Source organism: Haematobia irritans, chromosome 3 (genome assembly GCF_050003625.1).
Source record: "Haematobia irritans isolate KBUSLIRL chromosome 3, ASM5000362v1, whole genome shotgun sequence".
Lineage (NCBI taxonomy): Eukaryota > Metazoa > Arthropoda > Insecta > Diptera > Muscidae > Haematobia > Haematobia irritans.
Window position 1 is genome coordinate 172,006,107 of NC_134399.1, and position 15,190 is coordinate 172,021,296.

The 15,190-nt window shown below is 28.5% G+C and overlaps 1 protein-coding gene across 1 annotated transcript in view; it reads right to left on the reverse strand.

The window, feature by feature from the left end:
• LOC142228039 (uncharacterized) overlaps positions 1–14,980 on the reverse strand; it is a 73,206-nt gene extending 58,226 nt beyond the window's left edge. The window contains exon 1 of the mRNA XM_075298318.1: positions 14,217–14,980. The gene's annotated coding sequence lies outside the window, so the exon portion shown is untranslated. The remainder of the gene's footprint in view (positions 1–14,216) is intronic.
• Positions 14,981–15,190: the final 210 nt, after the last annotated feature.

Consider the following 15,190-nt stretch of genomic DNA (forward strand, 5'->3'; position numbering starts at 1 on the left):
TATCGCTTTATATTCGGTCGGTCATTCGGTTTAAATGGCGTAGAATTCTTAAAAGAATTTATGGTTCTAATTATGAATGACAACGTTTTGATATATGTGTGTATGTATGTATACAAAAAAAGACGAAAAATAAAGTAAATACCACAAGAGAAATATCTACAATTATAAGTTTCGCGCAAATCAGGCATTTTCAATTACAGATAAATTACCAAAAAAAAAAAAATTGTCAAATCCAAACAAAGTGAAATCAAAAAGAAATATAATAACAATTGTTATTGATTATTGCCAGCCTTATTGAATTAAAAACAAAACGGCTGATTTAATAGAAATCAATAAATAATTATGTTGTGTGGAGTGTCAACAAATCGAGATCGAGTAAACAAAAATGAATCACAAATCAAGTTTTTTTCTGTGATTTAATTTCGAGATTTCTAGTTTCAGTTTTCAGTGACATTGAAATCTGATGCAGTGTAATGATGGTAATGTCTTCAATGCCATGCAGGTTCTGTGATGCAATAAGGAATGTTATAATTTTACTTGTATGGAAAGTTTCTTGACCTGCATCAAGATATACGCAGTAATTTCGCAAAATTTTATTTTATTTGATTTGCGATTTTTGCGTAGGTATACACTGAAAAAACAGTGAACCCACTAGGAAGAAACATTTTGGTTAATTTGAGAAAATTTCGATTATTTTTAGAAAATTTTAACTAAAGTTATTACAAACGCTGACATCACACCGATATCACAAAAATAAGTAAATATTTTTCGACAAATTCAAGAAAATTTATTAGACATAATTAATTTGTTTCACTTGTTAAAGAAAATTTTATAATTTGAAGGAAAAAATTGGAGTTCAAAATTGCAAGAATGTCTTTAGTGCCATACGAAGTTCAAGATGGGCGCATTATTGGTAAAATTTACAAATTTTAATAAATTTTGAACTATTTTATGGGAGACACGAATTTAATCTTTATGCTTCATTTGTGTATAATTTTTTTCCTTTGTGTTAGTTAATTTATCTTACGTACGCAAGAAAATATTAAAGTTATGGAAAATTTCTTAAAACGTAATAATGCAATGAACTAAAAGAGAGTTAAATCGGCTTTAGTGAAATATAGGGTTCACGTTTTTTGAGTGTATATGAAGGATTAGCATAAGACATCAAATATTGTGAAAAAGCATACACAAAACAAAAATATTTTTGTCTTCAATCACGAAATTAATGGATCCAATTAATTTTTAATTGAAATGTCTTCAATCACAGAAATGCTAGTAACAATATCCAAAGCGAATTAAAAAATTAATTGAGGCAATTAATTTCTGTGTATTTGCTTCAATTAAACAAATTGTTGGATCAATTAAATTCAATTCAAGCGTGATAGTGTGAAGCTTTATATTTGGCTTGAAATTTTTTTAAAATTTAATTTTGAGAAAATTTTCCCAAATGGACAAGACATTACAAGGGGAGTAGTTTGTGAACAAACCAAATTATCGCCAAAGAGGTTAGCTGTAGTTTAAACTTTCGATTGGCCACCAGAGCTTAAGCGGCTAATGGTCGCATGTATTCTCGCTAGTTGAGTCAAGATAAATGCCGAATACTATAGGAAAAATTTCCTGAAGACAGTATTGAAACCCTGGGCAGGCAAACATTTCGGCTGCAACAGCAACATCGCGTCCACCAAGAATGCCTTAAAAAGGAGGTTCCTTGCTTAGTTTCTACCGCACAATACAAAATTCCCCTGATCTGAATCCGTTGGACTTGTACATTTAATGCAGTAAGGCTGGCAATACAAAATACCAATGTTTCGATCAATCCAAGAGGGTGTTTCTCTGGGAAAGGGCCATAATACCGCAGTGGAATATTGTGCAGCAGATCATAATTCGCATCGGAAGGGACCAATTCATCAAATAAATCTAGGCTGATTCTAAAATTTGATCTAATAGCACTTAAAATTACAAATAAGCCACCCTGCCGAATACTATAGGAAAAATTTCCTGAGGACAGTATTGAAACCCTGGGCAGGCAAACATTTCGGCTGCAACAGCAACATCGCGTCCACCAAGAATGCCTTAAAAAGGAGGTTCCTTGCTTAGTTTCTACCGCACAATACAAAATTCCCCTGATCTGAATCCGTTGGACTTGAACATTTAATGGAGTAAGGCTGGCAATACAAAATGCCAATGTTTCGATCAATCCAAGACGTTGTTTCTCTGGGAAAGGGCCATAATACCGCAGTGGAACTTTCGTGCAGCAGATCATAATTCGCATCGGAAGGGACCAATTCATCAAATAAATTTAGGCTGATTCTAAAATTTGATGTTATAGCACTTAACATTACAAATAAGCCACCCTGTATATACACCCTCAAACAAACTCACAGAAGCAATTTTTTTGTTGGTTCAAGCGTATATATTTTCAGGATTGGTCCAAACAAAATATTGTTTGTATTGTTCAAACATACCTATTACATTTTCTTTGTGTATATATTGGTTACTTCCATTCTATTACTTACAGCTTACTCCCTAGGTCTCTCTTTCTAACCACATATATGTTTATAGACTATTTCTAAATTAATATATGTTTCCTTCAAAACATATTATATTTACAAAAATGTTATGTCCCAAATATAATATGTTCTAACATATTAAACTAATTTGTCGCAAACATGTTATGCTAGTTTATGAACATTATATGCTTGCACTTAAAACTAATGTGTTGGAAATTTTAATTCCAAACATATAATTTTTACAAAGCAGTTTCTTCGTCCGTGTATCCAGCAAAAGAAAATTGGAAATTTTTCTAAAGGCAAAACTTTATTTTAACTATACAGGAACTTTTTTATATTTTTAATAGATAATTTTAACTTATTTGTTTCAAATAGATTAAAAACAGAGTAAGAATTACTAAAATGGTACAAACTAATTATATTTCGTCGAAAAAATTGCTAAATCCATTCTAAAAAAATTTCGAAAATTAGAAAAACGTTGCCACTAGTGCAAAAAAAAAAATTGAAGCTAATGTTACCAAAACTCTACCAAATTGAAAAAATATCTTACTTTGAAATGTTTTATTTCAGCATTTGCAATATTATATATTATGATCCCTCTTATTAGCCGACAATTGTTTGAGTGCATATATATACCTTGAATTGTAGATGTGTCGAATTTTAAATGTTTTAACGATTCAAAATTTTATAAAATTTATAAAAATTTTATTTCTAGAAAATTTTGTCACAATTTTATTTCTATCGAAAATTTCCACAAAATTTTGTTTCTATAGAAAATTTTCTCAAAATTTTATTTCTATAGAAATTTTTTTCAAAATTTTATTTCTATAGAAAATGTTCACAAAATTTTATTTCTATAGAAAATTTTCTCAAAAATTTATTTCTATAGAAATTTTTTGTCAAAAATTTATTTCTATAGAAAATTTTGTCAAAATTTTATTTCTATAGAAAATTGTCACAAAATTTTATTTTTATAGAAAATTTTCACAAAATTTTATTTTTATAGAAAATTTTCACAAAATGTTATTTCTATAAAAAATTTAGTCGAAATTTTATTTCTATAGAAAATTTTCACAAATTTTATTTCTATAGAAAATTTCCAAAAATTTTATTTCTATAGAAAATTTTCACAAAATGTTATTTTTATAGAAGGGAACCACCGTGATGCCCGCCTTGCATACACAAGGTCGTGGGTTCGATTCCTGCTTCGACCGAACACCAAAAAGTTTTTCAGTGGTGGATTATCCCACCTCAGTAATGCTGGTGACATTTCTGAGGGTTTCAAAACTTCTCTAAGTGGTTTCACTGCAATGTGGAACGCCGTTCGGACTCGGCTATAAAAAGGAGGTCCCTTGTCATTGAGCTTAACATGGAATCGGACAGCACTCAGTAATAAGAGAGAAGTTCACCAATGTGGTATCACAATGGACTGAATAGTCTAAGTGAGCCTGATACATCGGGCTGCCACCTAACCTAACCTAACCTATTTTTATAGAAAATTTTATTTTTATAGAAGATTTTCTCAAAATGTTATTTCCATAGAAAATGTTCACAAAATTTTATTTCTATAGAAAATTTTCACAAAATTATATTTCTATGGAAATTTTTCACTAAATTTTATTTCTATAGAAAATTTTCTCAAAAATTTATTTCTATAGAAAATTTTTGTCAAAATTTTATTTCTATAAAAAATTTTGTCAAAATTTTATTTCTATAGAAAATTGTCACAAAATTTTATTTTTATAGAAAATTTTCACAAAATGTTATTTCTATAAAAAATTTTGTCGAAATTTTATTTCTATAGAAAATTTTCACAAATTGTATTTCTATTTTTCACAAAATTTTATTTCAATTTTCACAAAATTTTATTTTTTAGAAAATTTTCTCAAAATTTTATTTTTATAGAAGATTTTCTCAAAATTTTATTTCTATAGAAGATTTTATTAAAATTTTATTTCTATAGAAAATTTTCACAAAATTTTATTTATATAGAAAATTTTCACAAAATGTTATTTCTATAGAAAATTTTCACAAAATGTTATTTCTAAGAAAATTTTCTCACAATGTTACTTCTATAGAAAATTTTCACAAAATTTTATTTCTACGGAAATTTTTCTCATAATTTTATTTCTATAGAAAATTTTCACAAAATTTTATTTCTATAAAAATTTTTCACAAAATGTTATTTCTATAGAAAATTTGCTCACAATTTTATTTCTTTAGAAAAATTTCTCACAATTTTATTTCTCACAATTTGATTTTCACAAAATAGAAAATAGAAAATTTTCACAAAATTTTATTTCTATAGAAGATTTTGTCAAAATTTTATTTCTTTAAAATATGTTGTCAAAATTTTATTTCTTTAGAACATGCTGTCAAAACTTTATTTCTATAGAAAATTTTCACAAAATTTTATTTCTATAGAAAATTTTCACAAAATTTTATTTCTATAGAAAATGTTCATAAAATTTTATTTCTAGAAAATGTTCACAAAATTTTATTTCTAAAGAAAATTTTCACAAAATTTTATTTCTATAGAAAATTTTCACAAAATTTTATTTCTATAGAAAATTTTCACAAAATTTTATTTCTATAGAATTTTTGTCAAAATTTTATTTCTATAGAAAATTTTGTCAACATTTTTTCAATGTTTTATTTTTATGGAAAAGTTGGTCAAAACTGCATTTCTATAGAAAATTTAAATTCTTCTTTGTTGGAGAATTCTACCAATCTACCAAACAGTAAAAAATTTACCGTTTTTACCAACTGTGGCAACCGTGTTTAATGCGTAAAAAAATCAAAAAAAAAATATATATAAAAATTATTTATTTGGTAAAATATCATAAAATTGTTTAATACACATTCAAAACCAATGGCCAATCACACAAAAATTGGTCCATATCGCCAAAACTAATCTACCAACATTTTATTTCTATAGAAAATTTTGTCAAAATGTTATTACTATAGAAAGTTTTGTCAAAATTTTATTTCTGTAGAAAATTTTGTTAAAATTTTATTTCTGTAGAAAATTTTGTCAACATTTTATTTCTATAGAAAATTTTGTCAAAATTTTATTTCTATAGAAATTTTTATCAAAATTTTATTTCTATAGATAATTTTGTCAAATTTTTATTTCTATAGAAAATTTTGTCAAAATTTTATTTCTATAGAATTTTTTGTCAACATTTTATTTCTATAGAAAATTTTATCAACATTTTATTTCTATAGAAAATTATTTCAACATTTTATTTCTATAGAAAATTTTGTCGAACTGAATTATATACGTATTTAATCGGCCTTTTTTTTAGGCCGATTAGAAGACGGTGTTTAGGATTTTTTAAGATACCTTGCTATCGGCAAGTGTTACCGCAACCCAAGTATTTCGATTGTGGATGACAGTCTTTCTACGCAATCCATGGTGGAGGGTACATAAGATTCGGCCTGGCCGTATATACTTGTTTTATTTGTTTGGTGTATGAGAAGTTTTTAACTCCGTATCTAAATTTGTTAAATAAATGCATCTCATGTTTTTACATTCACCTATTACAATGTAAGAAAATGTTCAATTTTTCCATAAATCTTGACAAAGTTCAAATGGCACATAACTCACCAATGGTCCGGAACAAAATGAATTAACATAGGGAATATCAAACATTGTAATAGAACATCACATTACAAAATTTTATTCTCACGTTGTTTGCAATATGGTATCTACATACATACATATGTATATATGGCCCTAAGTTTGTTCAGAAAGAAAAAAATTAAATTCTCAAAAAAAAATTAAATAAAATAAAAATATATTATACACGTTTTGGGTTTTGCAATATTTGGTTTGGTATTTCCTAAAACCACAATAACCGCACAATAAAATGAAGATGATAATGACACCCAATTGTGATTGCAAAATATTGTCGTCATTTCCACGACACTCTTATGTTAATGAAAACTTCAATTGTTTTATACCTGTCAGTTGGGTGGAGCTATAGTTTTCCTGGATTTCCATATTTATTTTAGTTTAATGAACAATTTTTAAAACAAATTCCATTAATCATCATTATTATGTATCCATGACGGATTTGGAATTACCAAAGTCAATAGGAACTCTATTCTTTTGGTTTAAAACAAAAAAATAATATAATTGTTATCATTTTCAATTAACAATTGTGAAAATTAGAAATTTAATACAGATTTGCAAATATTTAAATAAGCATTAAAGGTACCCCCAAACGAAAACATACCGGATAGGAACAAAAACAGATTTTACATCTAAATCAATAATTATTTATTATTTACCTATATATTTTGCGCAACTATAAACATTCTCTTGGGGAATGCCTTCCCTGCACAGAAAAGATGAAATTAAAAACATAATCAATTCAAAAATTAACACAAACAATTAACTTTTTAATAAAATTAGAAAACTAAAGTCGGTTAAGAAAATATTTATATATTTAATTACCGCAATTTATTCCAATTTCTAACTGAAAATATAATTGAACAATTATTTGGAAATTATTGATTTCATACTATTCATTGGCTCATTAAATTTGGACACAAATCTAAAAAATCCAACAGTAGTTAAAATTCACAAGTGAAGATACAATATTTTGTTTTTTTTTTTTCATCTAAAAAATAATTATATACAACAAAAATTTGATTTCTCAATTAAAAAATTAATTGAGTTTTTCGACCTAATTTAATTAAATTTTTAATCAACTCTATTTTTTTGTAATTTCTAATTCTATAAACCTAGTAAAATTACAAGAAATTACAAATTAAAGAAATTAATTAAATTTTTAATCAAGTATATTTTTTATGTCTAATTAATTCTGCTATCAGAATTAACAAATTAATTGGATTAATTTCGTGATTTAAAAGAAAATTTTTTGTGTGTGTGGAAATCCAGGAAGATGTGCAACAGGTTAAAGAAATACCGCCATCTATTGGAAAGGGTGATAACGCCATCTATTGAACAAATCATTGATTTCTTATTACCACGCCTTATGTCTGCTCTCCGGTTAATTTTGAGCGAAAAAATTTCGGTAGAGAGCCACCGTGTTGGACAGGTTAGCATCCCGCCTTACATACATAGAGTCATGGGTTCAATCCCAGATTTGACCAAACACCAACATGCAGCGGTGAATTATTTCACCTCAGTAGTGGTGGTGACATTTCTGAGTGTTTCAAAGCCTTTCTAAATGGTTTCAACGCAATGTGAAACGCCGTTCGTACTCGGCTATAAAAAGTAGGTCGCTTGACATTGAATCGGGTAGCATTCATTGATAAAAGAGAAATCCACTATGTGTGGTATCACAATGGACTGAATATTCTAAGTGAACTTGAAAAAATGGGCTGCCACTAATTAACATAAGTTCCTAACTGTCATATTGATATACAGGTTGCCAGATATCTAATGCAGAAAAGTAGTTTTTTATACCCACCACCATAGAATGGTGACGGGGATATAATAAGTTTGTCATTCCGTTGGTAACACATCGAAATATCGATTTCCGACTATATAAAGTATATATATTCTTGATCAGGGAGAAATTCTAAGACGATATAAAGATGTCCGTCTGTCCGTCTATTGTAATCACGCTACAGTCTTCAATAATGAAGCAATCGTGCTGAAATTTTGCACAAACTCGTCTTTTGTCTGCAGGCAGATGGGCTATATCGGTCCAGGTTTTGATATAGTCCCCATATAAACCGACCTCCTGATTTGGGGTCTTGGGCTTATAGAAATCGAAGTTTTTATCCAATTTGCCTGAAATTTGAAATCTAGAGGTATTTTATGACCATAAAGAGGTGTGCCAAAAATGGTGAGTATCGGTCGATGTTTTGGTATAGCCCCCATATAGACCGATTTCCCGATTTTACTTCTTGGGCTTCTAGACTCCGAAGTTTTTATCCTATTTGCCTGAAATTGGAAATCTAGAGGTATTTTCGGGTCATAAAGAGGTATGCCGAAAACGGTGAGTATCGGTCCATATTTTAGTATAGCCCCCATAAGAACGATCTCCCGATTTAACTCCTTGGGTTTCTAGAAACCGTAGTTTTTATCTGATTTGCCTGAAATTGTAAATATTCTGGTATTTTAGGCTCACAAAAACGTGTATCGGATTAAGTTTTTATCGGTCCATTTGGTAATACCTCCTTATATTTTAGATTTAGATGTTAATGATTCCTCTAAAACTCAAACAAAAATGGTTCTTATAAATCCAGAATCTGATATAGTCCTCATAGGTGAAATCTTTAAATTTATCTTCGGAAAGTGTCCTCAAGTCCTCAAGCCCTCCTGAAATTTCAAATGAAACCCTAATATTTGGTTCATGGTGGTGGGTATTTAAGATTCGGCCCGGCCGAACTTAAATAATATATACTTGTTTTTTTTTTTTTTAATTTTATTGTTTATAAGGTCGGAAATAACATAAAAAATTATAAACAGTTTAAATTTGTTCGATTTGGCTTCAAACGGTCGAAAAAGCCTGCGCGAAAGTGCCTCTGCGATATGTTGACCCATTCCCGGCGAACTGCCATCTTGAAGTGATGGGATACGTTGGCATTTCTTTAGTGCCAACCTTACTCTTCAAAATATAAGATCTGCATATTTTGGTGACCAGTTTACGCTTGAAATGAGGCGAGGAACCTCCTTCTTAGGCAATTTTTGGTTGATGCGTGCAGACTTCTTTTGGAATGTCCATTTTTTTGCCTTTATTCATTCTACTTGGAAACAGAGCATTTACAAGAAAAATACACTGTATTCTAGTTTTACTAATGGTTTTAATTTCTTCCCATGTCTTGTTAATTTTTCTTATTTCCAGAGCAACAGTTCTGTGCCATGTATTTCTAGGACGGCCAGATCGTCTGTAGTCTTGAGGATTCCAATCGAGGGCAGGACCTTTTCAAAGGGTGTGAACAATCCATTTTCAATGCGGCGATTTCCATGTTTCGAGTTAATTTTGAGCTATAATCCCGATCAGTTTTGGAAAAACCAAATTCGGTAACTGACCACTTTCGTGCAAGCGAAGCAACATCTCGGCTTTTTCAAGTCTAACTTGCACTTTACGGTACCTTTGGCTTTCGTCCAACTGGCAGTATCATGGTAACGAGCAATAGTAAAGGGTGATACGGTCAAAATTTGGTCAATATAAACTTGATGCATTTCTTTCAATTTTGCATTTAAAAAACCTGAACACCCCACATTTTGAAGGTGTGTGTGTAGAATGTTGCTCCTATTTTGATTTTGGAATTCACTCTTCAGTTGTCAAAATGCCGTCCAAGCAAGAAGAGCAGCGTATCAAAATTTTGCTCGCGCATCGCGAAAATCCCAGCTACTCGTACGCAAAGCTGGCAAAATCGCTAAAAGTTGCCAAATCAACCGTTACAAATGTAATTAAAGTGTTTGGGGAACGTTTGTCGACAGCCAGGAAGTCTGGATCGGGGGGAAATCGAAAACCGGAAGCCGCTGAGACGACAAAGAGAGTTGCCGGTAGTTTCAAGCGAAACCCTAACCTCTTTCTCCGAGATGCCGCAAATAAGCTGGGTGTATCGTCTACAACCGTGCATCGAGCCAAAAAACGAGCCGGACTATCGACTTACAAGAAGGTAGTGACTCCAAATCGCGACGATAAACAAAATACGACGGCCAAAGCGCGATCCCGGAGGCTGTACACGACGATGCTGACGAAGTTTGACTGCGTGGTAATGGACGACGAAACCTACGTCAAAGTCGACTACAAGCAGCTTCCGAGACAGGAGTTTTATACGGCAAAAGGAAGGGGAAAGGTAGCAGATATTTTCAAGCACATAAAACTGTCAAAGTTCGCAAAGAAATATCTGGTTTTTATATTTTATGTTAGCCTGATACCGAAACAGGAAATTGACGTCCAAATGCATTATATCTAATTATACAATTATTTTTCGAGCTTTATGGACAGATATAGATTAAGGAACATATAGATTAAGGAACCATGTTCCTTAATCTATATCTGTCCATAAAACTCGAAAAATAATTGTATAATTAGATATATCTGGTTTGGCATATCTGTTGTTTGAAAAGCAGCGTTTTCATAGCTTCCGGGACTGTCAACCAAGAAATTTACGTGAAAGAGTGTTCGAATAAACGTCTGCTGCCTTTCCTGAAGAAACACGGTTGTTCCGTACTGTTTTGGCCGGATTTGGCATCTTGCCATTACGGTACAAAGGCCATGGAGTGGTACGCCGCCAACAACGTGCAGGTGGTTCCCAAGGACAAGAACCCTCCCAAAGGTTAGGTTAGGTTATGTGGCAGCCCGATGTATCAGGCTCACTTAGACTATTCAGTCCATTGTGATACCACAGTGGTGAACTTCTCTCTTATCACTGAGTGCTGCCCGATTCCATGTTAAGCTCAATGACAAGGGACCTCCTTTTTATAGCCGAGTCCGAACGGCGTTCCACATTCCAGTGAAACCACTTAGAGAAGCTTTGAAATCCTCAGAAATGTCACCAGCATTACTGAGGTGGGATAATCCAACGCTGAAAAACTTTTTGGTGTTCGGTCGTAGCAGGAATCGAACCCACGACCTTGTGTATGCAAGGCGGGCATGCTAACCATTGCACCATGGTGGCTCCCAACCCTCCCAAAACGCCAGAGCTCCACCCAATTGAGAAATACTGGGCTATTGTCAAGCGGAACCTAAAGAAGACCAAAAAAACTGCTAAGGACGAGCAGCAGTTCAAGGCAAACTGGCTTTCTGCGGCGAAGAAGGTGGACAAGGTGGCTGTACAAAATCTGATGGCAGGTGTCAAGCGTGAGGCCCGGCAATTCGGATTTGGAAAAGCGAAAGCCTAACTGAATATTTTTCCTGAATTTTATACTAATTGAACTTGAAAAAGAAATTTAATTTGATTTTTTAAATAAACGATTTCACCGATTTACACGCGTTTTCTCTTGACCAAATTTTGACCGTATCACCCTTTATGAACAATAAAATATCAATTCACATTTAAATGCTGGAGGGTTAGAACAATAACCACTTGTGGTATTCCAGGCAAACTATCGTCCTTGAGGCCCATCACGAGTACAATAGGTCAAAATATTTTTGTAATCTTATAAACAAAATAAATTGTCTATGGAATAAATATGTCAACTTCCAGTCAGTGCGGTTTAGAAACGACAAAAACCTGAAATTGGTTGGAAATGACATTTTGACGACATTTTCTATAGAAATAAAATTTTGCGAAAATTTTCTATAAAAAATACAAATTTCCAAATTTTTTTTATAGAAATAAAATTTTGACAAAAGTTTTCTATACAAATAAAATTTTGACAAAATTTTCTATAGAAATAAAATTTTACCAATTTTTTTTTATACAAATAAAATTTTGACAAATTTTTCTATAGAAATAAAATTTTGCAATAATTTTCTATACAAATCAAATCTTGAAAAAAATTTGTATAGAAATAATATTAATTTTCTTTTATTTTTTTTTATTTTAATTTTATATGGAAATAAAATTTTGACAAAATTTTCTATAGAAATACAATTTTGACACAATTTTCTATAGAAATAAAATTTTGACAAAATTTTCTACAGAAATCAAGTTTCAACAAAATTTTCTATAAAAATAAAATTTTGACAAAATTTTCTATAGAAATAAATTTTTGACAAAATTTTCTATAGAAATAAAATTTTGATAAAATTTTCTATAGAAATAAATTTTCAATAGAAATCAAGTTTCAACAAAATTTTTTATAAAAATCAAGTTTTAACAAAATTTTCTGTAGAAATAAAATTTTGACAAAATTTTCTATAGCAATAAAATTTTGACAAAATTTTCTATAGAAATAAAATTTTGATAAAATTTTCTATAAAAATACAATTTTGCCAAAATTTTATATAAAAAGAAAATTTTGACAAAATTTTTTTTGGGCTTTGCCCAAATAAATTTGACAAATATTCTTTTCCTCTGTTGGTTAAGCTACACTTGTATTTTAGTCAATGTATGGTTTTAAGCTGCAATAAAAAACAACAACAATGCTTAAAGAACAAAACCAACAATAACAAAACAAAAATAATGGAAATAAAATTTTGGCAAAATTTTCTATAGAAATAAAATTTAAACAAAATTTTCTATAGAAATAAAATTTTGACAAAATTTTTCTATGGAAATAAAATTTTGACAAAATTTTTTATAGAAATAAAATTTTGACAAAATTTTCTATAGAAATAAAATTTTGGCAAAATTTTCTATAGAAATAAAATTTTGACAAAATTTTCTATAGCAATAAAATTTTGACAAAATTTTCTATAGAAATAAAATTTTGACAAAATTTTCTATAGAATTAAAATTTTGACAAAATTTTCTATAGACATAAAATTTTGGCAAAATTTTCTATAGAAATAAAATTTTTCAAAAAAATTCTATAGAAATAAAATTTTGATAAAATTTTCTATAGAAATAAAATTTTGACAAAATTTTCTATAGAAATAAAATTTTGACAAAATTTTTTTATAAAAATAAAATTTTGACAAAATTTTCTATAGAAATAAATTTTTGGCAAAATTTTCTATAGAAATTAAATTTTGACAAAATTTTCTGTAGAAATTAAATTTTGACAAAATTTTCTATAGAAATAAAATTGTGACAAAATTTTCTGTAGAAATGAAATTTTGACAAAATTTTCTATAGAAATAAAATTTTTACAAAATTTTCTATAGAAATAAAATTTTGACAAAATTTTCTATAGAGATGAAATTTTGACAAAATTTTCTATAGAAATGAAATTTTGACAAAATTTTTTATAGAAATAAAATTTTGACAAAATTTTCTATAGAAATAAAATTTTGACAAAATTTTCTATAGAAATAAAATTTTGACAAAATTTTCTATAGAAATAAAATTTTGGCAATATTTTCAATAAAAATAAAATTTTGACAAAATTTTCTATAGAAATAAAATTTTGACAAAATTTTCTATAGAAATAAAATTTTGACAAAATTTTCTCTAGAAATAAAATTTTGACAAAATTTTCTATAAAAATAAAATTTTCTATAGAAATAAAATTTTGGCAAAATTTTCTATAGAAATAAAATTTAAACAAAATTTTCTATAGAAATAAAATTTTGACAAAACTTTTCTATAGAAATAAAATTTTGACAAAATTTTTTATAGAAATAAAATTTTGACAAAATTTTCTAGAGAAATAAATTTTTGACAAAATTTTCTAAAGAAATAAATTTTTGACAAAATTTTTTATAGAAATAAAATTTTGACAAAATTTTCTATAGAAATCAAGTTTTAACAAAATTTTCTATAGAAATCAAGTTTTAACAAAATTTTCTATAGAAATCAAGTTTTACCAAAATTTTCTATAGAAATCAAGTTTTAACAAAATTTTCTATAGGAATCATGTTTTAACAAAATATTCTATAGAAATAAAATTTTGACAACATTTTCTATAGAAATAAATTTTTGCAAAAAAATTCTATAGAAATAAAACTTTGACAAAATTTTCTATCATGTCAAAATATTTGAATGCAAATAACCTTATGAATTTAGAGGAAGCTTTGGATTTTTATATGACCTCATAAAAAAATCATTAAGAAATCCACAGGCCAAGTCTCATAAATTTCTCTATGAAGAAATGCAAAATACAAAATTAAAATTTAATAAAACATAAGACAAAACCAAAAAGCATATAAATATCACACTCACCATACATGAATAACAATTTATGTAAATGATGAGTCTTAAAATTTTTTGTTTGTGGAATATATTTTAGTTTACTGTGATTTTGTTATTGGAAATTCAGCACGTTTTTCGTAGGCGATGAAGACTCTCCTCACGTTTTGGTGATAAATTTGAAAAAAGACAAAAAAAAAACCGGCCATATGATGACCACAAACGAAACGAATTTTAAAAGAAGTTTGCAATACAATTATTTATATATATATATCGCTTTTTTAAACATAAATGTGGTAAATAAAGGTAAGATTTTTTGCAGATTGAATTATTGAATTTGATGTTGTTGTTGTATAGCTAACACCATAAATTCAGGTGAAATAAATTACGCCACCTCTTCAAACTACAGTCGTGACAGTGGTGACGAATTTTTATAAAAGTTGATTTAATTTGTTGTTAGGTTTTTTTTATTTTGCGATTGATTGCTGTTTATTTATTTCTTGGTAAATTCACACGCACACAAACATTCTGTTTTTTTGTATTATTTTAAAAATCTTTAAATAGATGTGAATTTTGGTATTTGCACTACAAATATTTACACAAATAAAAATTTCACTTTTTTCAACGGCCGCCTCGAGGGAAGAAAGCTATCACATTAATTCAAACACTTGACTTTGGAAATGCATTTAATTCATTCACATTAATATTCGTATTTATTTTTATTTATCTGATTTGAACTTGTTTCTTTGTAAAAAATTATCTTAAAATGTTTTCTTTTGTTTGTATCTTTGTTTATTATTAAAATCCGATATTGTTTATTATGTCCGAGCATCGTTTGCCACTAAATTGAAAATTGCTACTGAACTTTCGTTTCAACCGAATCGTTGTTGATGAATTTGTTGTTTTTCTTAAGATTTTTTTTTTTTTATTTTTGTTATTTTGTTCTGAAATATCTCTTGTTTTTTTTTTCATTTTATCCCGTTGTGTTTTTTAAATTTAATTTATTT